The sequence below is a fragment of the Physella acuta genome, unplaced genomic scaffold (assembly GCF_028476545.2).
Source record: "Physella acuta isolate Inbredline_101_S28 unplaced genomic scaffold, ASM2847654v3 ptg000269l, whole genome shotgun sequence".
Taxonomy (NCBI): domain Eukaryota; kingdom Metazoa; phylum Mollusca; class Gastropoda; family Physidae; genus Physella; species Physella acuta.
This window is the reverse complement of record NW_026731788.1, coordinates 353,039-380,380: the sequence shown is the minus strand read 5'-3', so window position 1 is coordinate 380,380 and position 27,342 is coordinate 353,039. Positions and strand designations below refer to the sequence as shown.

Genomic DNA, 27,342 nt, shown 5'->3' with positions numbered 1-27,342 from the left:
TAAGCGACTGGTCGAGTGAAAGTGGGTGTGTTGACGCGTACGTTGTTGTACGGAGTGAACGACGGTAATAAGGTAAACGACTAGTTGAGTGACAGCGGGTGTGTTGTGAGTGGGAGTAAGTGTGCAGGGATGTACCTAGAATGCAGTTGGAGGTGGCATTCGAAGGTGGCGGTTGGTTGTAAGGAGGACACAATAGAGCGATATTAAACCGACTAGTGTTACCTCATATTAAAATGGCTTCATTGGTGTGTTCGTACACCTGACCACCTCATGATTGTAGACTCTGCACTGCACTAGCAGTAGCACATTTTGGCTTGGGTACAATCCACCTTCAAGTCTCTGCATTTACATTATCATTCACTTTCCCTGTGTATAACAATTAACAGAATACACATTAAATTCGAAAGGAATTTAACAACAGAGCTGCGACGTAAATTCTCTCTCCTTCTGTACAGCCTGTCGAAATATTCTAGGCTACATAGTGAAGGTTGTAGATCTAAAATCTAACACATGTGTTGTCTCACTGACATCGTGATGTGTGCTCTGACCCGGGCTATGAAATTTGTGCGTCAACATCTTGGCACGTCTTTGGGTACGAAGTACCTTATAATTAACAACTTAGATTAAAATAAACTATATAATAAACTATAGAAGATGTAATATAAAAAGGGTAGCGATATATTTCGGCGCCCAGGGCGAACTTTTGATTTCGCGCCCCTTCCACAAATTATGCCTATATATAGTTATTAATGTGCCCCCCCCCCCCTCCCTAATCATTTGAAAATGTTGGGGCGCTTTTTGACAGTCACTTTGACTTTTTATTTTGATAAAGCAAATATTTAAATAAGTCCGTAATATCATAAATCAAAAAAGCAGTCTATATTCTTTACTTTGACTGTATATAGTTGTTTGGCGTTCAATTAAGGTCGGCGCCCAAGACGGCCGCCCCACCCGCCCTCCCCAAGATACGTCAGATAGTAATCTAATTTTAATGTTTATTTAGAGATCGCTCCAGTGCATGACGCGGTGCTCTAAAACTGGTGCATTTTTTTATTTTTAATAGGATTTGTAAGCCTCGTTTTCTCCAACTTTAAATATGAAATCTCGTTAGCCGGGGAAAGATTTAGATTTTTAAACTAAACTAATTTTTAGCACCACAAGAACCTAAACAGAATTCCGAAGTAGAATTCTACTAAATTATCTTGGATTCGGGTATACAGTCTTTGCAAGAGAGGTTCCGACAATTAGAATAGCATAATGTTCTATTTGGCTTCCTTTATGATATATCAATATTAACAAACAAAAACACCTGCGAATAAACTTACTGACTGTATATATATATATATATATATATATATATATATATATATATATATATATATATATATATATATATATATATATATGTGTGTGTGTGTGTGTGTGTGTGTATATATATATATATATATATATATATATATATATATATATATATTTATTTTTTTATTTATTTATTTATTTATTTATTTATATATATATTACTATCCCTTTTTTTTTCTTAAATAATCAACAGCGTTTGAAAATGCATCGATTTGTATACGTTACATACATATTGATACAAGTTTTACTTTCAACGGCTGAATCTACATGCAATATTACTTGTAGTATTGTCCCAGTTAATGCTGAAAATTTAGTGAAAAAGTTGGAACGTTTGTTTGAAAGTGATTCTGGTGTAAACATCATAAAGTATGATTTCACAGTGCAAAATGGAACGAGTGGTATCCAAGGGAGGTAAGTGTATTTGAAATAACGTTTTGATAAAACCACATAGCATTAAAACTTGAGCTAAACGATGAGATGATTTAGCTGTTACTCCGAATCTAATCTGTAGATGCATAGACTGTGTGTTTTCGAAATTTTTTCTTAAGGTCATAGTAAAAGAAACCCCAGTCAAAAGGGTGACTACTTTGTCCAATAAGGTGAGACACAAAAGCAGAAGTTAAATCAATAATCATATGTATTAAATATATTTCGTCTATTGTCTTAACATTTTTAATTACTTTAAATTCAATAATATTAATTTAAGTTTTATTTTCAACAACCGCTATACAGTTTCTTTTTTATAAATTTAGGCGAGGGAATCAATGAACCACAATACACGCTGCTGAAACTTATGATTGATATTTATCCTTTCATTTTGATTTATCACTACTAGTACGACTAACTGCTAGCAAAAAATTAGATGTGCTTTCAATTCTCCCATCGATCACCCAATATATTGTATTTGTTGCTCCAAAAATCATAGTGTCAGCAGCATCATAAAGAAAAACAATTATATTATCGTCTTTCCTCTTTGCTTACTCTACCTAGGTGGTATCGAACTAACAAAGCCGGTAGTTCTCATCTCATTTACGTTTACGAATACTTCAAGAAAATCACATATGGGATCCTTACCTTTCCAATGACCAAGATCAACGTACCTATACATATTGATCCACCAGACTGTTTGGCGAATATGACTGAAGATGACCAAAACCATTTCATGAGCCAATATTTATTACAAGGTAAATACTAGTATAGTGTATTTAACTCCCTTATATAATGCATCGTTTTATCTAATACTTATAGTATGCTTTTATATATATATATGTTAACATAATACGCTAAAAACAGAAAGTATGTTTAGTGATCGTACTAACCGAGCCTCCCACACCTGGCCGATTTCACGCATACTAATAGTGTTCATATAAAGTAGCATATACTTATTCATCTACCTTATAATTTACAACAGATTATTGATAATCAATGCTGCTGTTGTTTTCGAGTGAATTATAAATTAGTTTTCTTCAAAAATGTAGAGTCTTACGTATTTTTTATTGCATCAAATAAAAATCATAATTTATGTTACGTGTTCTCGTTTAGATTTCAATGTTACCAGTCCTGAACACAATCACAAGAGCAAGGACACGATTTATATCTGTAATGTTAAAGTGGAAAGTGCACTGCATTTTCTATTCAACACATTATTTCAGTACAGGTACGTTAATGTGTCAGCATTTTAACCAACTTTTACACACTGCACTCTCTGTTTTTTGTTTTACTTATACATGCCATAAGTAAATGTCTTCTATGCGTTGTGTAGTGAAAAAGGTTTCACATGAGTTCTCCAAAATAAACCCCTGGGGGTCATCCATTTATGATTTTTACAAAAAATTTGAAATTTAGAAACACCCCTCCACTCCCCCCCCCCTCCCGGCCACACGCCTCAACTTTTGACGTCCACAAACCATGCTGCCAAATTACTAAGTCAATAACATGCAATGTGTACTTTAAAATGGTATAAATTTGGCATTTTCAGCAACATCTTTACTAGGCCTAAGTATTAAAAGTATAGCCCAGAAAGTGTTAAAAATATAGGTATATTTTAAACCACTAAGTATAAATTAGTATAAATGTCCCCCCCCCCCCCCCTCTGTTTCGCGCTTGTAAAAATTAGCCGCTTTTTGTTTTAGTCGGACGTATTACAGTGACATTTCTACATTGATTCACCCATTAAGCTGGGTTTTTTTTTATTCACACACTTTATATACAGTTTTTTTTTAAATTTTTAAATTTTTAGATGTACGTATTTTCATGTAACATTCAACATGTGGACGTCCACATTGACCCGAACTGCACCCCACCCCTTTCCATCCAGTCAACAAAAGTCAATTTATTTAGAATAAATATTAAATATTGGAACTTGCATAGCTTATAATTTGAAATAAAAGTGTAATTCCTTGTATATTTAAGGTGTTTTTATACAGACGATGATCCAGAAATCGAAAGTATAGAGATATACAAAGATGTTTGGAGTACGGGACTAAAATTTATGATTACTGTTTCAACTGCAGTCCTGAATGTGTACTATGTGTGTATCTTAGCGCGTGGAGTTTAGTAAGTCATAATATGTTAGCCATTTAGACCTTCATCTCACGTCTCCTTACATATGCTACACACAAAGAGTAATGAAATGAAACGTAATCAGGGGCACACACAGCCGAACATTATAAATTTTTATAGTTTAAAAAAAATGTTCTTGCATTTTTTAGTTGATGGTTGTTTTGTAAAAAATATTACCGTAGCTGCTGACGGGTTATTTTTATTCTATAGACACCACCCCACGCTCTTGTATATTTTTTCCTTTGTTTTTAAACCAGTGTGAAAGCCCAATCCGCTTTATCCTACAATCAAACTTATCAAAGATAAGCAAAGGTTAAAACCACTTCCATAAAATATTTCCCTTTTTTAAATAGTCAAATAAGGGTGATCATAAGCTCCTTTTAATAGATTTGTACTAAACAATTAAAAAGCAATTACTTCTCTTAATTATTATTTTTTATAAAGTACTTACTAAAGAATGACTTTGTATAAAAAGGAAATGTATTTAAAATTAATAATATAAATACAGAAAACATAAAAATAAACATAACACGAGACACCATTACTTATATACAAAGCTTTCATCATTTATATTTTTTTGACCAACTTGATGTTAAGAGGTCTTATAGCAGAGTTAAAATAAAACGGATTTTAACAAAACTCACTAATGGACTTACACACTTGACATGATATTGAAATTTGTTTTAATTGAAAAAAAAAATTCAAAACCCTAACAGGCCAGTAGTGTATATCCTAGGTTCGTGTTTTGTGTTTGTATATATATATATATATATACATACATACATACATATATATATATATATATATATATATATATATATATATATATATATATATATATATATATATATATATATATAACTATAGCTATAGCTATAGCTATAGCTATAGCTATAGATGTAGATGTAGATGTAGATGTAGATGTAGATGTAGATGTCGATGTCGATGTCGATGTCGATGTCGATGTCGATGTCGATGTCGATGTCGATGTCGATGTCGATGTCGATGTCGATGTCGATGTCGATGTCGATGTCGATGTCGATGTCGATGTCGATGTCGATGTGGATGTGGATGTGGATGTGGATGTGGATGTGGATGTGGATGTGGATGAGGGTGTGGGTGTGGGTGTGGGTGTGGGTGTGGGTGTCGGTGTGGGTGTGGGTGTGGGTGTGGGTGTGGGTGTGGGTGTGGATGTGGATGTGGATGTGGATGTGGATGTGGATGTGGATGTGGATGTCGATGTCGATGTCGATGTAGATGTAGATGTAGATGTAGATGTAGATGTAGATGTAGATGTAGATGTAGATGTAGATGTAGATGTAGATGTAGATGTAGATGTAGATGTAGATGTAGATGTAGATGTAGATGTAGATATGTATGTGTAAATTGTCTTTCTCACAGCAAACAATCTGTAACTGAAATGAGAACTTCTCTACCTGGACAAAACTTCAAGGAAAGTGAATTAGAAGTGATGAATTCACAAATGTTGTGTACGGAAAAAGGTTCGCTAAAAGGGACGGGCTTTGTTTTATTCGACAACATTAAATATTTGGTAAGATTTAATTAAGCTCTCTACGACTAAATATCATGTTCATTAGGTTCGAATGGTTTTTAGTCACGCAACTCTTTTTAAAATAAAGAAAATTTAAGTACTAAAAACAAATTCATAAAAACGTTTATGACCAAGACAGACCAGGATTGACCAGGACAGACCAGACCAAGAGAGACAAGGACCGGATATACCAGACCAGACCAGGACAAACCAGGGCTGACCAGGACAGACCAGGAGAGACAAGGACCAAACAGGACAGACCAGACCAGGACAGGACAGGACAGACCAGGACAGACCAGACATGGAAAGACCAGACAAGGACAGACCAGACAAGGAAAGACCAGACATGGACAGACCAGACATGGACAGACCAGACATGGACAGACCAAGACAGACCAGACATGGACAGACCAGACATGGACAGACCAGACATGGACAGACCAGACATGGACAGACCAGACATGGACATAACAGAATAGGCCAGGACAGACAAGAATAAACCAGGACATATAAGAGACACCAAAAGTCCAAGTCAGACACGGATACACATGAATTGACAAGGACAGACCAAAATAGACCAGAATAGACTAGTAAGGACAGACATGAAAATAATAAACCAGGACAGACCAAAATAGACCAGGATAGATAGACCAGAATCGACTAATACGGACAAGATTATATCACAACAGAATAAAACACGAACATACAAAGATAGACCATGACAGACAAGGATAGAACATTATATACTAGGAAAGACCAGAAAAGACCACTGAAGACCAGAAAAGACCAGGACAGACGCGAGCAGACCAGAATATAAAATAATTTTCCAGGACCAAGACAGAACAGGTTCGTCTAGGTCAGGGTTCGGCAACCTTTTGAGATGGAAGAGCCAAAAGTTACGCAAATTTACGCAATTTCCCAGTTTTTAAAGAGCAACACACATTTTTATTTAAATATTATGATTTTTTATTAGGAATATATATATATATATATATATATATATATATATATATATATATATATATATATATATATATATATATATATATATATATATATATATATATATATAGGTCTATATATAATTTAAAATTAATAGCTTTTAAAATGAAATAATATTTATTCATATAAAAACACACATGCTTAGCACAAAACATATTAACATATTTAACCAGCTCTGCTAGAATAATAAATCAGTAATCAAATTATATAACAATAATTAGGCCTATTGAATAATATTAAAAATAGTTTGACATTGCAAGCCTTTTGAAAGTTTGTTTACACCTGGCTCATAACTTGTTTTCAGTTTCAAGCACGCCTATAGATTTTTTTAATTTGTTATTTGGCTTCAGTGTTTCTGCCAACTTTTCTCCAATTGGGGGGAGGGGGGCACTTGAAATTTTCGCGGATGACGGACTACAATTTCCGAGGTGGCGGACCGTTAAAAGTATTTATTATTTTCTATATAAATTTCATATCGTCTTGGGGGATATTCTCTCTAGGAAGAGACACTGGTTGGCTTCTTTACTTTTTATTATATTCATGCAAGTAAACGCTTGCTCGCATGAATATAGTGACCCTAAGATCGTCAAGCACTTTACCTCATTGTAGTATTCTGGGATAATATTCAATGCGTCACATAATAGTGCCTCAACTCGAGGCATTTATTTTAGAGCTATCAAAGTGTGCAGAGAAACGTGCATGTTTTTCTGGACCTCCAAATCTCCTAACTTTCTACTGAGTTCCGTGAACTTACCACTCCACAAATTCAAATGTTTGGTTTACAAATCCAGCAATTTCATTTGAAGCAAACCTGCATCAATTCCAAATGGCTCAATGTTGATCTCATATGAAAGTAAAAGTGTACTTGCATTTGTTTTGAATTGCTCAAATCACTCAGGAATCAATCCTTCATTTTGTTTATTGTAATGCTGAAGAAATTCATGTTAAAAATAGCATTGGTTTCATCATGATATTTTTTTTCATATTTATCGAAATTGAGTAATTTACCGCTCTCCGTGTCTTTAACAAAATAAAGTAATTTTTTTTTTCGAAACAATAAACTTCTTCAAGCAAGGCATAGGCTGGGTCTCCCTTTCTTTTAATTTTTACATTTAGCTCTTTTAGTTTCTTTGTGATATCCACCATGAAGTTGAATCTTTCGATTATGAATTGACAATTTAATAGAAAGTAGGCCTACATTGAAATAGGAAGTAGATAAATATTCGAATATAATAGTGAGTGTTTATATCTATTATAATATGGTTCGTCACTTAGTGGCGTAGCGAGGTCGGGTGTCACCCGGCGCGGCACTTAATGGTGTCACCCCCCAGAGGCGTTGCGACCCTTCCAGGGGACAAACTTTCAAATTTTCCATTTGCACCCTCCGCCCCTCAAACTTTCGATTTGCACCCCCCTCAAGTTTTCGATTTGCACCCCCCCCCCCCTCAAACTTTCGATTTGCACCTCCCCCCTCAAGTTTTTCTCTCTATATTTTGCTATTTTTTGCCTTGATGTCACCCCCCTAAATGGTGTCACCCGGTGCGGTCCGCACCCCCGCCCCCCCCCCCCCCCCCTCGCTACGCTCCTGTCGTCACTGAATGTTGCAGAACAATATTTTTAAGAGTTTCGAAAATAAAATAATTATTAATATTTGTCCATGGAGCTGAAGAGCCGCATCTTGGCATCAAAAGAGCCACATGCTCTTAGAGTATTTAATTACTCCCTATTTCAATGAACTTCCTTTTTACTTTCTCGCATAAAGAGTATAGAGAAAGTATTGTAATTGTGCACAAAAATCACTTAAAATTTTGACAGTTTTGACCGTATTACACCTCAGTCCTTCATCACATCCGAAGTATAGAGGACTTATTTTAATCGGGCAAAAATTATCAATCCAGATTTATCAAAATTGTGGGGTTTTATGCGTAATCCAGTCTGAAAAACTGGGCTTTGCAAATCTGTCCGTATGTCTGTGTGGCTGTGTGTCTGTCCGTGTGTAAACACGATAACTTGAGTACCTTTACAGCTAGGTTGATGAAATTTCATATGTAAGTATTTCATCAAAATCGTAGATCATGATCAACTTTTGAGTGATTTCCAATAACCGGAAGTGATACTTTTTCTACTTTGAATTTTTCAAAAGCCTATAATTTGAGTACTATTTCAGATAGATAAATGAAATTTCACATGTAAGTAATATATCTAATCGTCTACCTTTTGTCAAATTTTGAGTAATTTCCGTTAACCGGAAGTAATAATTCACGCTATTTCCGATTTCTCAAAAAAACGCATGTAAATTTATAAAGTACTAATAATATTGCGCACTATTACGCACATTTTGTTTTGGCGTTCGCTTGGTGCGCAATTCTTTTTTCTATGAGATTCTATTCTATTTTTAAAAGTTTAAGTAATTAAAAATCATGTCTATATTCCAAGTTATATAAGAATACTAGCTGTCCGGGCCAGGCCCTGCACTGGCATCTCTGAAAAACGTATCTGTAAAGGATCATAACTTGTGTGTTTAGTAATCAGCATTTACCCGGCATCGCCCACCCTAACCACAACCAACCAAAACACACAAAAAACGCAAACATAACACTAACACAAAACAAACACAAACGAAAACACATAAACAAACGCAAAGACAAACCCAACCACAAACACAAACAAAACACAAACACTAGCGCAAACAAAAAAGCAAACAAATCCAAACGCAAACACAAACCCAACCACAACCAAACAAAACCAAACCACACCAAAAAAAATGCAAACATAACACAGACACAAATACAAACACAAACAAAAACAAAAAAGCAAACAACCACAAACACAGAGAAAACACAAACGCAAAGAAAAAAAGCAAACGAAAACACAAACGCAAAAAAAAAAAGCAATCGAAAACAAACCCAAACCCAAATCCAAACGCAAACACAACCACAACCACAAACGCAAACCCAAACTCAAACACAAAGAAAACACAAACGCAAAGATAAACTCAAAGTGTCCACAGTCTAGTCCGGGGCGCCAAATCGCACCATGACGACGTGCGGCGTAACCGCCTGATTCAACTTAGTAAACGACTATAGTACCCAACTTATTCATAGTCTTTTGAACTCACTTACGCGAACGTAGGTACCATAGCGAACACGGGAAATCCCGGGGCGCCAAATAGCACCCTTTCTGGGTGCCGGAGGACGCGCGGATTTGATTCACTTAAAGACTATAATAACCTTTCTTATCCATAGTCCATCGCACTGTCTAAAACGAAATTATGCACCATAGCGCTCACATGATAGCCTAGGGCGCCAAATTGAACCGTGCTGTGGCGCCGGCGGACGCGCCTGTTTCAATTTAGTGAACAAAATTATAATACTCCAAGCGTATCCGTAAATGGAAAGAAATAAACATATAGGATTTGTAGGACCTGGCTTATTAAATGTTATTGATTTTAAAAAATAATTAGTTAACAGTACGTTCAGTGTATAGAATAAATAAAAGGCAGTATTCAAAATACCAACGACATTGCACCTAATCAATCAAACACCAAAACAAAGTAATAAAAAGTAAATTTTTCTCACCCCCCCCCCCCCCCGTTTTAATGGTTTTTTAAAGGGAAGTAACTGTGTTTTCCAAATCAAGGGACGTTATGAGAACTAAAGGATAAATTGCAAACACGTTTCAGACACAATTTTAGAAATTTTATAAACGTTGATACACTTTTTTTAAAATTTGATGTAATGTTCATTATTGAAAATTATTATTCTAAGTATATGAAATGAAAATTGTTTTTAAAGACTTTCAATAGTAATTTTTTAACTCATGAGCACTATAATAATCTAACAATTACATCCATTGAAGTATTGATTTTTTCGTTTATTCTTATATTCCTTTGTAATCCTCGATTACAAACATTTTACAAACATACAGAATTGAACGTTATATATTAGATTTGAGAATGTTTAGGGTAGATTACTCCCGGTTTATTTTCTAAAGCTGCGTTATTTAAATATAAACAATGCCTGTGTTTGGATCATATTTATCGGGGCACTTGTTTCCTACACTACCGCCCACCACCATGGAGTTCTGTATGAGAGCCTTGAGTGTAAGTTAATCACTCACCGCCTAAGTGTCTAGGACGAAAAGTGGCGCTCTCGTGAACATTATTACACTACAGCAGGGGCGCCGCGTACGACCCCTAGCTCGGTTTAATCATCGAATGTCGTATTGTAGGGTGCCCCCTAAAACTAAGGTAGGGGCTTAGTGCTTGAGGGATAGCCCTGTATGCCTAATCGCACCCTGTTGAGACGCAGGAGGACGCGCCTGATTCGATTTAGTGAGCGACTTTAGCAAACCATTGTATTCATAGCCTATCGCGCTGTTTAGAAATGAGCGTATTCTTGCCCATCGAGTCTATAGTGTATAGCCTATTTTTTTTTAAACGAACGTAGGCGCCATAGTGCTATCGGTTGAGCCCGGGGTGCTTCGGGTCGCGCGATGGACGAGGCACCGGTGGTTGCGCCTGTTGCAGTTATGCCACTGAATATAACAGTACCTTTTACGCGCTATGCAGAACGCCTGATTAACGGATGCCAAGTACTGACATAACCGCTCTGGAACTCTGGGCGCCAAAAGGTGTATTGACAAAAAATGCACCCCCGAGCGCCGTCCATAAGAAAAATGATTTAAAATGATTTTTTTGTACAAACCTTCATTGTAGTGTTTTAATCAACTCCTTAAGGTTTCATGACGATCGGATAAACGGTGTCAAACCGCAATCGACATTTATTTTTATATAAAGTATATAGAGAAGAATCGAATCGCCCGCGACGGGACGCCACTCCTGTAAATTTGATAAACTTTTTTCACAGAAACCTTTCCAGGAGTATTCTCAACAACTTACCAAAGTTCCACGGTGATCGGATGAAAGGTGTTGTAATGCATAAAAACCAGACACACATACATAAACACACATACATTTATATATATATATATATATATATATATATATATATATATATATATATATATATATATATATATATATATATATATATATATATACTAGCCGTTCCGGCCAGGCCCTGCTCTGGCTTCTGTGAAAAAACTTTCTGTTAAAGACCATTACCTGTGTGTTTAGTAATCATCAATGGCCTCAATGGCGCATAAACAGTTGACACGTAACGCTTAATCGTGTTAAAGGCGTGGTCGAGTCGCCAAAAAAGCTCATGGTTGATAAATCTCGATCCCCTTCAACACTAATAATTAAGAATGAAGAAGAAGAAGAAGAAGAAGTAATTATCATAAACCCGGCATTGCCCACCCAAACCACAACTAACCAAAACCAAAACAACAAAACGCAAACATAACGCTAACACAATTACAAGTACAAACGAAAACAAAAACCTAACAACAAACACAACCACAAACACCAATACAAACACAAAGAAAAAGCAAACAAAAAAGCAAACGAAAACAAAAAACTAACAACAAACCCAACCACAACCACAAACACCAATACGAACACAAAGAAAAAAACAAGCGAAAAAGCAAACGAAAACAAACCAAATCCAAACGCAAAACCAACCACAAACACAAACACAAACCCAAAGAAAAAAAACACAAACGAAAACGAAAAAAGAAAGAACAAAAACGAACTAAATCAAAACGCAACCACTAACGCAAACCCAACCTAAACACAATGAAAACACAAACGCGAACATAAACGCAAAGTGCTCACAGTCTAGCTCGGGGCAGAATCGCCTGTTTCAGCTTAATAAACGACTATAGTACCCCAACTTATTCATAGTCTTTTGCACTCACTTAAACGAACGTAGGTGTCAAACCAAACCAAATGAACAATCATAATACTCCAAGCTTATCCGTAAAATACCTACAACATTTGCACTTGATCAATCCCCGCTAATTATGTAATTATTTTTTTGCCAAACACCAAAACTAAGTAATAAAAAGTAAATTCTTTTCCACTAATGCAATGTTTTATAAAGGGAAGTAATTGTGTTTTCCTAATTTATCAAAGGGAAGTAAGTGCTAAAGGACTAAATATAAATAATTTTCAGACATAATTAGAATTTTTGTAAAAGGTGATATTTTTTTTTAAATTGTGTTTAATGAACATGCCGACAATTATTACTATCAGTTTGAAAAATGAAAATTATTTCCCAACCCTTTCAATAGTAATTTTTTAACTCATACATTTAGACTATGAGCACGATAATAATCTAACACTTAAATCCATCGAAGTATGTCAACTACAAACTTTTACGTGTTACATACAGAACTGAGCTTTATATATTATATATATATATATATATATATATATATATATATATATATATATATATATATATATATATATATATATATATATATATATATGTACCAAATCCTAATTAAAGATCATAATTAGGAAATAAAATGTTGGTGGCTCTTTCAAAACTGGGAAATTTTGTAAATTGTAACTTTTGGCTCTTCTGTCTCAAATGGTTGCCGACCCCTGGTCTATCGCAGGGGTCGGCAACCTTTTGATTCTCAAGAGCTAAAGGTTACAATTTACAAACTTTCCCAGTTCTTAAAGAGCCACCACATTTTTATTTCAATATTTGGTATTTGATTAGGATTAGGTAAATAAAGTTGATTTGTTATCCTAATATATAATGGCCCATGTGCGCACCTCTCTCTCTCTCTCTCTCTCTCTCTCTCTCTCTCTCTCTCTCTCTCTCTCTCTCAGTCTGTCTGTCTGTCCGCAAAATATTTTCGCCGAACATCACATCAGAAACTGCAGCGATATATGGAGAACTTTATACGGACTTTTGTTGAAAATAATATGCTAGATGTTTTAAATGTATAACCACATTTTTATTTAAAGAAGAAAAATAAAAAATAAAGGCGTATTCGAATGTAGAAAAACAATTTTATTTATGCAACCGGAAAAGTGTTTAAACTTGGGACAAGAACGCATTTAACAATGACGTCGCTTATTGTTTACACTAAAAAAAAAAGAGCACGAAACTGATGACGTCATCTTCCGAGTTTAGAATAAAAAGAAATCAACTATTTCATTCAAATATGATTTAGAGCTATGTACGCTATAAAATGTATCAGTGGCGTAGCCAGGATCGTCTCAAGGGGGGGTTCAATTTATATATATATATACCGAGGGGTCTATGGGGGGGGTTATTACCCCCCCCCCCCCCTCTAACCCCCCCCCCCCCCCCCCCCCCCCCCCCGCTGCCTACGCCACTGAAATGTATACAATACGATTTTCTCGGCCTAAACTTTAAAAAATTATTTTATCTATTTGGATTCTAGATCTAGAGATTCTAGATCTAGACTAGATCTAAATCTACGCAATAACTATTAACTAGACGTAGACGCTACGTCGCTAAGATCTACTCTAGATCTAAATTTAGACTCTATCTACTGTAGAATCTATTCCAAAAATAAATTTCTATAATAAACTTTTTCAAGACTTAAATATTTTATAGAAATCTTTGTTTGTTTAGCAATGAAACTGGCTCATTTTGGGTAACAAAATTAATTTGAAAAAATAGGTATATTCGTGTAAGTTATTTTTTTTTAAACACTCCTTTTATTCTCCATAAGGTACATAATTAGCTGAGATGATAGTGTACTTGATACCACACAGGTGGTGCCGGATCGAGACACACCAAGTCAAACCTAATTTTTTTTAATATGTGAATCTTCCTATTTTAGACTATAAATAAAGGAGCTACTTTGGAAATCTTTGTTTATCTATGCAATTTGTTAATCTCTATAATATATGAAGCAAAGTTGTCGGGTGCCCGACATCGGGCACTTCCCGGCGCCGCAGGCGCTTCAAATTTGGCAGGATCTTGCCTTGGGGCGACAGAACACGGGGCCGGTGCCGGTTGGCCTAAGGGTCTACAATGAGGGGGTCAAAACAGACCTCGACTGACCGGCGCCTTATATGCGCTATAAATCGAAAACAAATTGTCCACGTAGGAACCTCTTCATAACTCCTGAGGTCGTAGACCGACCCTCGGGCGAATTAATTAAGCTTTCTAATTCTCAATGTTTTTGAAAGCCTAAGCGAAGCTGGGCAGCATGCCTAGTTTAGTATAAATAGCTTTAAAATATGAAATAACATTTATTCATATAAAAACACTAGGCATGCTGCCCAGCTTCGCTTAGGCTTTCGAAAACATTGAGAATTTGAATGCTTAATTAATTCGCCCGAAGGTCGGTCTACGACCTCAAGAGTTATGAAGAGGTTCCTCCGTGGACATTTTTTTTCGATTTATAGCTCATATAAGGTACCGGTCAGTCGAGGTCAGTTTTGACCCCCACATCGTAGACTTTTCGGCCAACCGGCCCCCGTGTTCTGTCGCACCAAGGCAAGATCATGCCAAATTTGAAGCGCCTGCGGCGCCGGGAAGTGCCCTATCGGACACCCGACAATCTAGATCTAGATTCCTAAAAGAATTTTTTTTTAAAGTTTAGCCCGAGCATAATAAAAAAGAATACATTAACCAAGTTGACTTGCTGTGTCTCGAACCCGCACCACCTGCGTGGTTTAATGTACACTAACATCTCCGCTATTTAGGCACCTTACAATATACGGTGAATGAAACACGTATTTTAAAATCTTAACTTACGCGAATATGCCTATTCTTTCAAATTAATTTTTTATCCCAAATTAGCCAGTTCATAACAAAGATTTTGTATAAAATAAATAAGTCTTTAAATAGTTTAGTCCTAATATAGAAATTTATTTTTGGAATTGATTTTAGAGAAGTTAGAGTCTAAATCTAGATCTTAGCGTCTACGTCTAGATCTAGTTATTGCGTAGATTTAGATTTAGATTTAGTCTAGATCTAGAATCTCTAGATCTAGAATCCAAATACATAAAATAAATTTTATGAGTTTAGGCCGGAAAAATTGTATTGTATACATTTCATAGTGTACGTAGATCTAAATCAAATTTGAATGAAATAGTTCATTTCTTTTTATTCAAAACACGGCAGATGACGTCATTAGTTAATGTATAAGCAATAGCAACGTCACAGTTTTATGCGTTCTTTTTCACATGTATTAATGCTTTTCCGGTTGCATAAATAATACTGTTTCTCTACATTCGAATACGCCTTTAATTTTTATTTTTCTTCTTTAAGTAAAATTGTGGTTATACATTTAAAACATCTAACATATTATTTTCAACAAAAGTCCGTAAAAAGTTCTCCATATATCGCTGCCGATTCTGACGTGATGTCCGGCGAAAATTTTTTGCGGACAGTGAAAGAGAGAGAGAGAGAGATGTGCGAACGTGGGGATTTATATATTAGGATAGACATGTTTCGCCAGAATAGTAACATTAGTAATCAAATAATATGATTCTAGGGCTATCTCAATTTATTTTAGAAGCTGTTAATTTTTATTTTATTTCTTCTTTAACGATATCACCGGCTCAGGAGGAGTCTCCCATTAGCCAGTCAGGCCTTAACACGGCAAACGCCGACTAACTGGCTTGGATATCGGTTTGAATATCTTGCATCGCTCGCTTCTATCCATTGGTTCTCACCAGGCTTATCTACCATCCCACTGAACGCTGGGTAAAGTCGTAACCCACCGTCCAGTAAAAATGAAATTATATAACTATTAATATTTGTGCAAGGAGTTGGAGAGCCGCAGGTTGCCGACCCATGGTCTAGGTTACACAAGAGCTATTTTATGGCTGTTTTTTAAATATTATTAGGGATTGTGTAAATGCTTTTACTTTTCTTTCACTCAATAAACATCCATTAATGAGTGGATATTTAAGATTAGTATCTTATATAAATGAATATTACATTTGGAAATGAATAATCTCCATTAAAATTTTTAAAATGGAATTGTAGAACTTAAAATATTCCCCGCTTTACTCCACAGATTAACAACCATAATTGGTTTGAAAACCACACGAATGTTCGAAACATTATAGAGATCTATTTGTATTGTATTGAAATATTACCGCTTTTTTTTCCAAGTATACTTCTTGTTGTAGATGATCTTGGCATTTTTAGCGAGTTAATACTATTAGTGTGCATGATGGCTTCATTTGCGTTTAGACTACGTGTTCGTCTCATGGACGACAGTGCAAGATGTTTCAGAAACTGTTTAAACATATTTTTGTTATATTCACATACATTAATTTGCTTTAGTGGCATGTTATGCGTAGTCCCTTTTGTACTATTGGCGTCAGTTTTGGCAACCATAGACACTGAACAAAAAGGTCGAGGAGTTATAATTCTGGTTCCGATATTTGCAATGTATGCTCGAAGCACTTTCAGTGGTATCAGCGACAAATATGCCAAGTTCCTGGATGAAATTATTAAAAGAATACAAGTTAATTCAAGTTCAGGTATCTATTATTAATTTCTTATTTGAATATACAAATCTATCATAATATATAAAAGACCATGTGCGCACTTCTCTCTCTCTCTCTATCTCTCTCTCTCTCTCTCTCTCTCTCTGTCCGCAAAATATTTCCGCAGGATATCACATCAGAATCTTCAGCGACATATGGAGAACTGGATACGGACTTTTGTTGAAAATAATATGGTAGATGTTTTAAATGTATAAACAAAATTTTATTTAAAGAAGAAAAATAAAAAATAAAAGCATATTCGAAAGTAGAAAAACTGTTTTAATTATGCAACCGGAAAAGTGTTTATAGTTGGGACAAGAACGCCGAAATCGATGACGTCACATGTCATATGTTTGAAGTACGGAAAGTACACAAAACCAATGGCGTCATCTTCCAATTTTAGAATACAAAGAAATGAACTATTTTATTATAGATCTATAGATTTACTTATCGAGACGTAATTTATGAAATGTATACAATTTCCTCTGCCAAAACTAATACAAATTACTTTTAAAAAAAACACCTAAATACCATTGAAAAGCCGGGTTTTTAACGGAGGCATTTAAGTCTTTTAATCAATGTGTGCATTTAATATGGTGTTGTGTTGAATAATTATATATATACTTTGGTTTTATTTTTTCTAATAGGTATTAGTAGCGTATGTTATTTTAAATGTGTCGGACTTTTAGCTTTTTAGTTATCTCTTTGCTTTGTCGCTAATATCTTTAAACCTGTTTTGACCAATAACTATTTTATAAAATATTATTCTAAAAAATGTATACCATTAAAAATATATCGACCGATAATTCACGTGTAACGGGTACCAACGGCTAGTAATATACAAAAAGCAAAGTGGTCAACTGTTAGTTAAGGCACTTGTCGGTTCCGCATGCGCTTCACATTTTGAAAGCTTTAACTTTGAGCGAACGGAACACACGAGGAAAATGCTTATCGGCCGCAAAGACCACTACAATATCAAAATGAAGCCGGACCGCTAATGACCGCCTTTTATAACCTTTATTATAAGAAAATTAACGTCAACGCCCCCTGCAATTTCGTAAGATTGTAGAATGACCCCGGTGGTATGAAGAAAAAATACTAATGTTCCCTATGGAAAAATTGAAGTAAGGTCGTTCAAACTGACCACAGAAACTATTTCCTTATATAAAACAGTAGTATTTAATGGGAAGGGGAGGTAACTTTATTAAGTGAACATTTTCAATGGATTGCATATTGATTTTAGGCAAAAATAATTTGACATTTAGAATTCATTAGAGGAATAATTTCAAAACATGTTTAAGGTTGCATCCCATTTAAATAGGTGAAAATAACTCAAATAATTATTATAATATAATTATTTAGTTATAGTATCGTCAAAGCATATCAAGTTCTAATGACTTTTGTTCCTAATGTTTCTTCTAAAATGAAAAAAATTACTGATTAAAACATCAAACTTTCCACATAATGTCTAATCACCAATTACCGGTGCACCGTCAAAACGGCCGGGGACGCAACGACCCCGTCAATATGATCCCGTCAAACCAACCCCTGACAAAACGACAAAGTCAAACTAGCCCCGTTAAAAGGGCCCCGACTTATTGGCTCCCGTCAAATGGGCTCCCGTCATATTAACTCGACATATAGGCTCCTGATAAATAGACTCAGGACATATTGGTTTCCGACATATTGGCTCCCGACAAATTGGCTCCCGACAAATAGGCTCACGACAAATGGGCTAACGACCTATGGGCTCCAGACAAATGAATCGTTTTACCACTATTGGAATAAAAGTAACCCTGTTGTTCAACTTTACTACCACTATAACCTCTTTTAAATGCCTGAATGAAATTGTTTTTCATGGACGAGCATCAATTCACATATCAATCGAGCCCTTAACAGCTAAATTTCATAAATCCTAAAATTTTGTTAATGTTTAATTTACAACAGTAAATACCTGTTGCTTAAAAGTGAGCACAGAAGTGTAAATGTATGATATACATGGTGTTAACAGAATAATGAGATTTTGTTTTCATAACCTACCGCCATGATACAGGTAGGAATGAACAGCTTGGACCCTTCTCTCCACACACTGAGTTGGAACAGCCTATAACCTACTCATTTATGGAAGTCATAGAGAAATGACACTTAAATTAAAACACTATTTCTTTACTTAATAAACTATTATAAAAATAAGGCTTGTCAAACAAGAGATGCATACGTTGTACTACTTAAGAGAGTTGGATAAGGTAACTTTAAAATATTACTGATAAAGAGATCCCTCGGGCAGATGTTATATTCAATGAGACCGTTTCGCCGGGAGACAGTCTCCACGGGAACTGTATTGACAGAGGTCCTTTTTTCGGGAGTAAAATTGACAAAAGCTTATTTGTCGTGAGTCGAAATCAAGGGAGTCGTTTTGTTGGGAGCCTAATTGACAGTAGCCTATTTGTCGGGAGCCTTATTGACGGGGTCTATATGTCGCTGGCTTTTTTGACGGGGTCGATTTGTCGGGGTCATTTTGACGAAGCCGTTTTGTCTTTTGCTTTTTTTAAGCCTATTAAAATGTTAACATAAATTAAAATTAGACATTTTTTATTTAGTGAACGAAAGATGACGTCAGAAAATAGGTTTATTACTATTGTAAATCTATATCAGTCATCACAAGTCAATGATGAAACCTTTAACACTAAATCACAAACAAGGCAAACCAATGCTGCAAATTACATGCCTGATGCAAACAAATGTAAACAAATGCATCTTAATTGTTTGTTGCTAATAAAATTATATATCCAATCATAGAGAGCGGTGAGAGCGGTGAGAGCGGTGTCAAGCCAAAATCAGAAGTAGTTATGTTTTACAACACCAAGAAACGGCCTTGTGTTTTAAAAGATTTCTTTTTCTACTGCTGTTCACTGGAACACCCCTGCGCACCTGGAAGTTTCTTGGTGAGTTATTTAAAGGTGGGTGTTTTGTTTTCACAAATCTCAAAAATATAATTTAATTTTGGTGAAAAAAATACTTTTAGGAAAATTCGCACGATCTGCTTTACGGCAACAATTTCGATTTAGTTTCTTGTTATCAGTCAGGGGAGATAATTTACGCCTTATTTGTTTGCGGCCTCTGTGGGACCGTAACTGTTAATGTTATTTTTTTTTTTGCTCTTCGGTGAGCAATGTTTCCCCGTTTTTCTTATGTCATGTGACCTCTGGGACTCTCGGTAGTTACAACTGTGTCAACTGGCATTCAAACCTCAGGCTGCTGATGACCAGCACAGTTGCTGACATGGGCATTGAATAACGAGTTGTATAGAGACTTAATGAAGAGCTATAGATATATCTATGTACTTGCAATTGTACTGGAAGTAGCAATTTATCGTATGCAATTAATAAGCTGACCCAGAAACAAGGAAAATAAATTGTATTATATATATATATACTAGCGTACCCGTCCCGAGTGTTGCCGCGGGGATAGAAGAAAGTTAGACGAAATATATTAGAAGGATTTCACCAACGCGTTACCAATCATATGTTCTTAGACGCGTGACCGTCTTTTCTAAAAGTGAGTTATTTAAATGTAAACAATGCCTGCGCTTGGATCATAAATATCGGGACACGGGTTTACCTACACTACCGCATGAAAACATTGAGTGTACATTAATCACTCACCGAAATAATATGATAGAACACACTTCGGTGACCGCCCGATTACACTACCGCATAGGAGCGGCGTACGACCCCTGGCTCCTTAAAACTAACAGGCGCCATCGTGCCAAATAGCATCCTGTTAATAATGATGCAGATTTCGTCATTCGCTAAACTGACACAAATGAACAGGATTTTTTTCTTTAACACGTAAAAAAAATTATTTGACGTGTTTTAAACATCAGTGTGACTGATGCAATATGCTAGCGTTACTAATGGTCTATTATTAGATGCTCGATCTCAATTTCTGACTGGATCGTCTAATAATAGATGCTTATTGCATCATTCGCAAAGTGACGAAACTCTACAGTAGGCTCCTCATATTCAAAAAGTTATTTTTTCATCTTTGGCAAGGTGACGAAACTGTACAGAAGGATTTCCTCGCGATACAAAGTTATTTTTAGAAACCTGTTGTAGTTTTACCGCTGAATATAGTAGTACCTCTTACTCGCTATGCAGGACGCTCGAATAACGGATGCCAAGTGCCAACATAGTCGCTCTAAATTTCTGGGCGCATAACCGTGTGTTGACGAAAGTTGTACCCTATATGGCGCCGCCCATAAGAAACTTTAGTTTTTTTTTCGCAGAAATATTCTCGGGAGTATTCTCATCTACTCCCTAAAGTTTCATGGCACTCGGATGAACCGCATCCGAGTTTTATTTTTTATATACCGTGTATAGAGAAAAAAAAAATCGCTTTCCCTCCTCCGGGGGTGCCGCCCTTGCAATATTAAAAAATATTTTTTGCAGAACCCTACCATTGAGTGATCTAATCATCTCCGAAAAGGTTCGTGGTACACGGATGAACGGTGTGAAACCGAAATAGACTTTTATTTTTATAAACAGTATATAGAGAAAAATCGCAAATCGCAGCCTCCCGTGGCGCCGCCCTTGAGAAATTAAAAAAAAGGATTTTTTTTTACAGAACCCTTCCCTTAATTGCTCTAATCAACTCCCCCAAAGTTTCATGGCTATCGGATGAACGATAAAAACCAAAATCGACGTTTATTTTTATATACCTTATATAGAGCAAAAACAAATTGCGCCCTCATGTGACGCCGCCTTTGCGAAATTAAAAATGATTTCTTGACAGAACCCTTCCCTAGAGTGTTCTAATCAACTCCCCAAAGTTTGATGTCGATCGGATGAACGCCGTGAAATCGCTATCGACGTTTATTTTTATATACCATATATATAGAGGAAATAAATCGCGCCCTGCCGGGACGCCACCTCTGCAAATTTAAAAATGTTTTTAACGCAGAAACCTCCCTGGGAATATTCTAAGCATCTTCCTAAAGTTTCATGGCGATCGTGAGAACGGTGTCACCGCAATTCACTTTTATTATATTTATATACTGTATGTAGAGAAAAATCGCACCCTCCCGTGGCGCCGCCGTTGCGAAATGAATTTTTTTTTTACAGAACCCTTCACTAGAGTGGTATAATGAACTCCCCAAAGTCTCATGGCTATCGGATGAACGATGCTAAACCAAAATCGACTTTTATTTTTATATACCGTATATAGAGAAAAACAAATCGCGCCCTGTCGGGGCGCCACCCTTGCGAATTTGTAATTTTTTTTTCACAGAAACCTCCCCAGAAATATTCTCAACAACTTCCCAAAGTTTCACGGCGATGTGATGAGAGGTATAGTAATGCATAAAGGACAGACACACACACACACACACAAACATATATATATATATATATATATATATATATATATATATATATATATATATATATATATATATATATATATATATATATATATATATATATATATATATATATATATATATATATATATATATATGAAGCAAAGTGGTCAGGTGCCCGATAGTCACTTCCCGGCGCCGCAGGCGCGTCAAATTTGGCAGGATGGTGCCTTGGGGGTAAAAAAAATCATATATATATGATTGTATGTGTGTATCCTGGGGGCGGAGCGAGTGGGGGGCGGGGGGTGCGGACCGCACCGGGTGACACCATTTAGGGGGGTGACACCAAGGCAAAAAATAGCAAAATATATAGAGAAAAATGATATTTCCACTTTATTAAGTTATTAATTCGAGTGTTAAATAGTCTTTTAAGCGGTGCAAATCGAAAGTTTGGAGGGGGGGGGGGGGGGTGCAAATCGAATGTATGAGGGGGGGTGCAAATCTCGAAAGTTTGTCCCTGTGAAGGGTCGCTACGCCTCTGGGGGATGCCACCACTAAGTGCCGCACCGGGTGACACCCGACCTCGCTACGCCACTGTTTGTATGTAGTGTGTGCACGTTTATTGTACAGCCCCATTCAATATTTACATTGCAATGTAAAATGACATAACTATTAAAATTCATGTTGTTATATTTTAAACAGGCACTTGGAGAAATCCTGGCTTTCGGCCTGTTCCTGCTGCTTGTGTTTTTCCTGATGATGTCATACACGGTTGTCTATACAGTAGCGCCTATCAACCAGACTACCATAACCTTTTTGACGTGTTCCTTACCTCTGATAGCCAAAGCTTTTTTCCGGAAAGAAGATTATTTTGAAGTTAACTATGAAAGGTATAATAATTCCTATAAATAATATTGCAATTGCATTTGTTTATGCAATAAGAAATTGAATTTTAAAGACTAACACTACAAACCTTTAAATAATATCACGTGATTTTTGTTAACAAATTATTTTGTATATGGAAAAATGACATTGTGAGTGCCCTGCCATGATATGCCACGTTTTATCCAAAACAGTTGAGAATGCAAATTACGGCTTATTTAAGAAAAATCTTAACATTAGTTGCAATAGAGTAAAATATCAGTAAAACCTAATAAAAACTCACAATTCGGGATTGCTATTTACTTAGTATTAGTATAAAGCATGTCATTTCAATAATACACAATTCAGATGCCATATTAAGCATTATGAAATATTTGTTGTTAATTTTCAATCTTACCCAAAATTTGAGTCCACGGTAGCTTGAACTCCGATTTGCAGGTTTGAAATGTAAGCCATAAAAAACGAAACTTCGGGCTTCAATTGTAGAAAAGACATGCCGGAATACAAATAGTGCAAAACAACATTAAAATTTAGTTTTATACTTAGCAAAAACTATATCAAATGTTATGTGTACACTTTATGAGGGGGCGCGGGGGAGGGGGGAAGCAAGCATGCACTATAAACTGAGATATTCTGACTAGGAAATTACCATACTAAACGTTGTAACATTCCTAAACACCATGGTAAGACGAAATTACGTTGTTTTTTTTTTAATTATTAGTGGGCCTATTTTTTTTTTACATCCTCTTCGTTCTGAATGAAGTCGGCGATACAAATAACTAAAACACTTGCTTTAAAACCCGATCCCTAAAAGACAATTATCTGCCTATTTATAGTCTATGGTCGACTAACAGTAACCAACGGTTCCTTACCATCGGCTAGTACTTTAGCTTGTTATCTCCCTTGCGGTGTCATCACAGACAAACTTAGCTGAAAAGCTTGAACGGAATTGCCGTCTAATGGGTCAAAATCGAGTTACATGATTTGCCACTAACCCCCAAACAAGCTAACAAACACACAAACAAACAAATAAACAGACATAAACTTTTAGATGCTTATAAAAATGTAACCCCAGGTTAGTGTATGCTAGTTTTCAGTCATTTAAGCGTGATTATTGCAATGGCAGTAGTTTTTGTGTGGATTTGAAAGTGAACCACGTGATGTAGTGATAAAAATTCTCTAAAATTTGCATTGATGAAAACAATACGTTTGGTGTTATCAAGGCACGGAGAGGCAGACAAACATCCCTCACTTTGCTTTTACATAATCGATTGATTTATCACCGTGTTGCTGACATGGTGTTGTAGAGGGAGGAGCAGTAGAAAGTGTTGTTTTTAAACGATATCTCTTTTATTTGCAAAATACCTTACCACAAATGTCACAAATTTAGTACTAATATTTTTTCCCAGTTTTCTTGAAGAGCTCTGTAAACCGGATCAAATGAAAAAGTTTTATGAACGGAAAACAATCAAGTTATACGGATCTACGTGGTGTAAATGTTGTACATTGTGTAGATATACATGGTGTACTTGTTGCTGCGCTAGGAGCAGTGTAACGGAAGAAACACGTTTAATACAACTAGCTTAAAGGAATCTTGGATACTAAAATATACTTGAATCCTTGCGTGCACTGGTAGGGCTATATAGAAACACGTATACAATCCCTGCTTCATGCCATAGCGGATTAAAGCTTGATTTTTACATTGATGATCATTGCATTTGTATTTTACGGACATTGCTGGGAGGCTGAATTTTTGTAACAATATTGTTAGGGAGCAGATGCAGAAACTAAAAATAGACAGTTAAAATTGTTATATTGTTGTATACCGCTGTAACTGCGGTATGTCTGCAGAAGTAAAAATTGTAATATTACCTGTATGCCTGTTAAAATTTATAGCTGAACACACTCTACCGTCAAACAGCCTTATAAACAGGTTTACTGTTATAATCTTTTTTAAAACTCTCCTAACAAACTGAGTTCATTTTGTTTTTACTTTTTAATTACAACTTTTTTTAAACATTTGCAATTGATATTGCAATAAAATACTTTTAAATATTATAGTAAGCTACGCTCTTATGCTATTAATATTACTTTAAGGATGAATGTTTTATTTTATTTCATCATATTTAAAATTATTGTATGGTTCATTTCTTTTGTTGTTGCCCTAAAGTCAAAGAGTCCATTGATTTACACATTTGAATGGAGGAAAATAAATACTACTCATTACAGACAGTGTCGACAGCATAATCATTTTTACACATAAATATAAGACGAAAACAGCACTTTTATTGAGATTTAATAATTCGGTAATGACAAAATAACAAATAATTTATTTCATAGTGGACATTGTTCTTAAACAGAATGGACGTGGACTTAGCATAGCTTAGCATAAAATGTAGATCAAGCATTGAAATATTTGACATTAATTTTGCTTACCTAGATCTTTAAAATGTAGTTTGTATGTTTATATATCATGGGGATGGTGTATTTTTTAACAAAAAAATTTTAGTCTAGCTTTTGTCTCACCATAAATGTGCCTGCAATGTTTTTATAGATACATAATATATAATTTTACATTTTTCATACATATTTAAGTACCATAGAAAAAGAATTTAGCCAATGTGTGTTCTAAATTTTTTAAATTTATTTCTAAAACAACTGAATAAATACCGAAAAACAAGAGTACCGCCATACGTGAAGTAGCTAAAACAATTTTTAAAAAAAAATTACATTGCTTAAACCTGGTGTCTCACCCACACTTTTCACTTTCGGATGCTGTTGCTTGTTGTTGACTTGTGATTTTTATCAATGATCTTTGTGCATCATGGCCAATTATACATTGAAATGTGAAAAATTGCATTTTTTTTCCATATTTGTTTTATCTATATCCTCCCAACTTTTATCTGATATATTGAGTCTTGACATAATAGGTTACAGAAACAAATAAATTAACTCTTCTTCCTCTGCCCTATTAACTCCACCCTTCCCATAAACTTTTGTTTTAATTAAGAACCTTCTTTTTATTGCATTACAGACATTTGGTCAAAGTAGGAACTTAATCTTTTTGAAACTTAGCCAAATGTCAAGTTGTTTATCTTTGTTATGTAAATTTAATTTTTTTTTTTCATTTTTATATTATCAGCATGCGGGACTATTCATTTCAGTTTTTTCTTTGTTTATTTGTAAATAAATAAAATTGGGTGATTAAAAGGTCTTAATGCTGCATTTGGTTTTGTTGATTTCTGTGCTATGTCAATGTTAGATAGAGAAAGTCACTTAAACATATGGGAATAAATCAACTAAATATCTGTCAGGACTTACAGAAATGAGAGGAATAAATTAAAAGGTACAGCAGATATGCGATTAAAATCTGGATTTTGTGTACACTAAATAATTATTCTACGCAAGTACAATCAAACCAAATTTGGTTTAAATACGTCTGAGTACATTCAGTCTGACTCACGTTGCTGGTATTAAATGTCTGTATGAAATGTCTGCAAGTTGTCAGTAAACAAAACATACCAATTGATGGTGAATAAATATGTAACTACGTTAGATTAGTGTAGATTCTAAATCCTGCAAAGGAATAAACTGAAGAAATTTCCATTGTACTTGAATATAAATTATTTTTGAATTACATAGCAAGATTTATTTATCTCTTGTATTACCTGCCTTATATAAATACAGTTTTATCCTCCAAATAGTAACATTTAATTTGCACTGAACTATTGCCGCTGGTATCACTGAACTATTACTACTATTAAATATACTCTACACGATATTTATCTATACAGTCACGATTCAAGTAAAACATTATTTCATACCTGGTAGTATACAGTCCATCCTGATGGCACGCCGCCTTGAAGTGGTGGGATGGCTTGTGTGCCCCAGCGACCCCCAGAGCTATGCCGGCGGGAGCCTAGTGCTCCTGGCAGGTCTAACCAAGTCGGACAGATCTGCGTGGGTAGGGGCCAGACCAAACGTTGTGCCTGGTCCTCCAGGTTGGGGGTTGTGCGATGGGCTAACTACTCGTCCACATAAAACAAAATATAGTTACAGAAACCGAAGCCAAATCTGAAATTAATCTAGTCCTCAGAAGAACCAGGGCTCCACTTAGGAGAAGTATGACGCAATGCAGCCAAATCCGTAAGGAAGCTACAGAGCCGACCTCCCCTTCTTCAACCGAGGAAAACTAAATCCACAGCCCCAAAACTACTGTCG

The 27,342-nt window shown here is 35.5% G+C and overlaps 1 long non-coding RNA gene across 1 annotated transcript; it reads left to right on the top strand.

The window, feature by feature from the left end:
* The first annotated feature begins 19,503 nt into the window (after positions 1–19,503).
* Positions 19,504–26,267, top strand: LOC131939238 (uncharacterized). The gene is made up of 3 exons (XR_009386395.1): positions 19,504–19,840; positions 22,942–23,129; positions 24,531–26,267. It is a non-coding gene; the product is annotated as an uncharacterized LOC131939238 (long non-coding RNA).
* Positions 26,268–27,342: the final 1,075 nt, after the last annotated feature.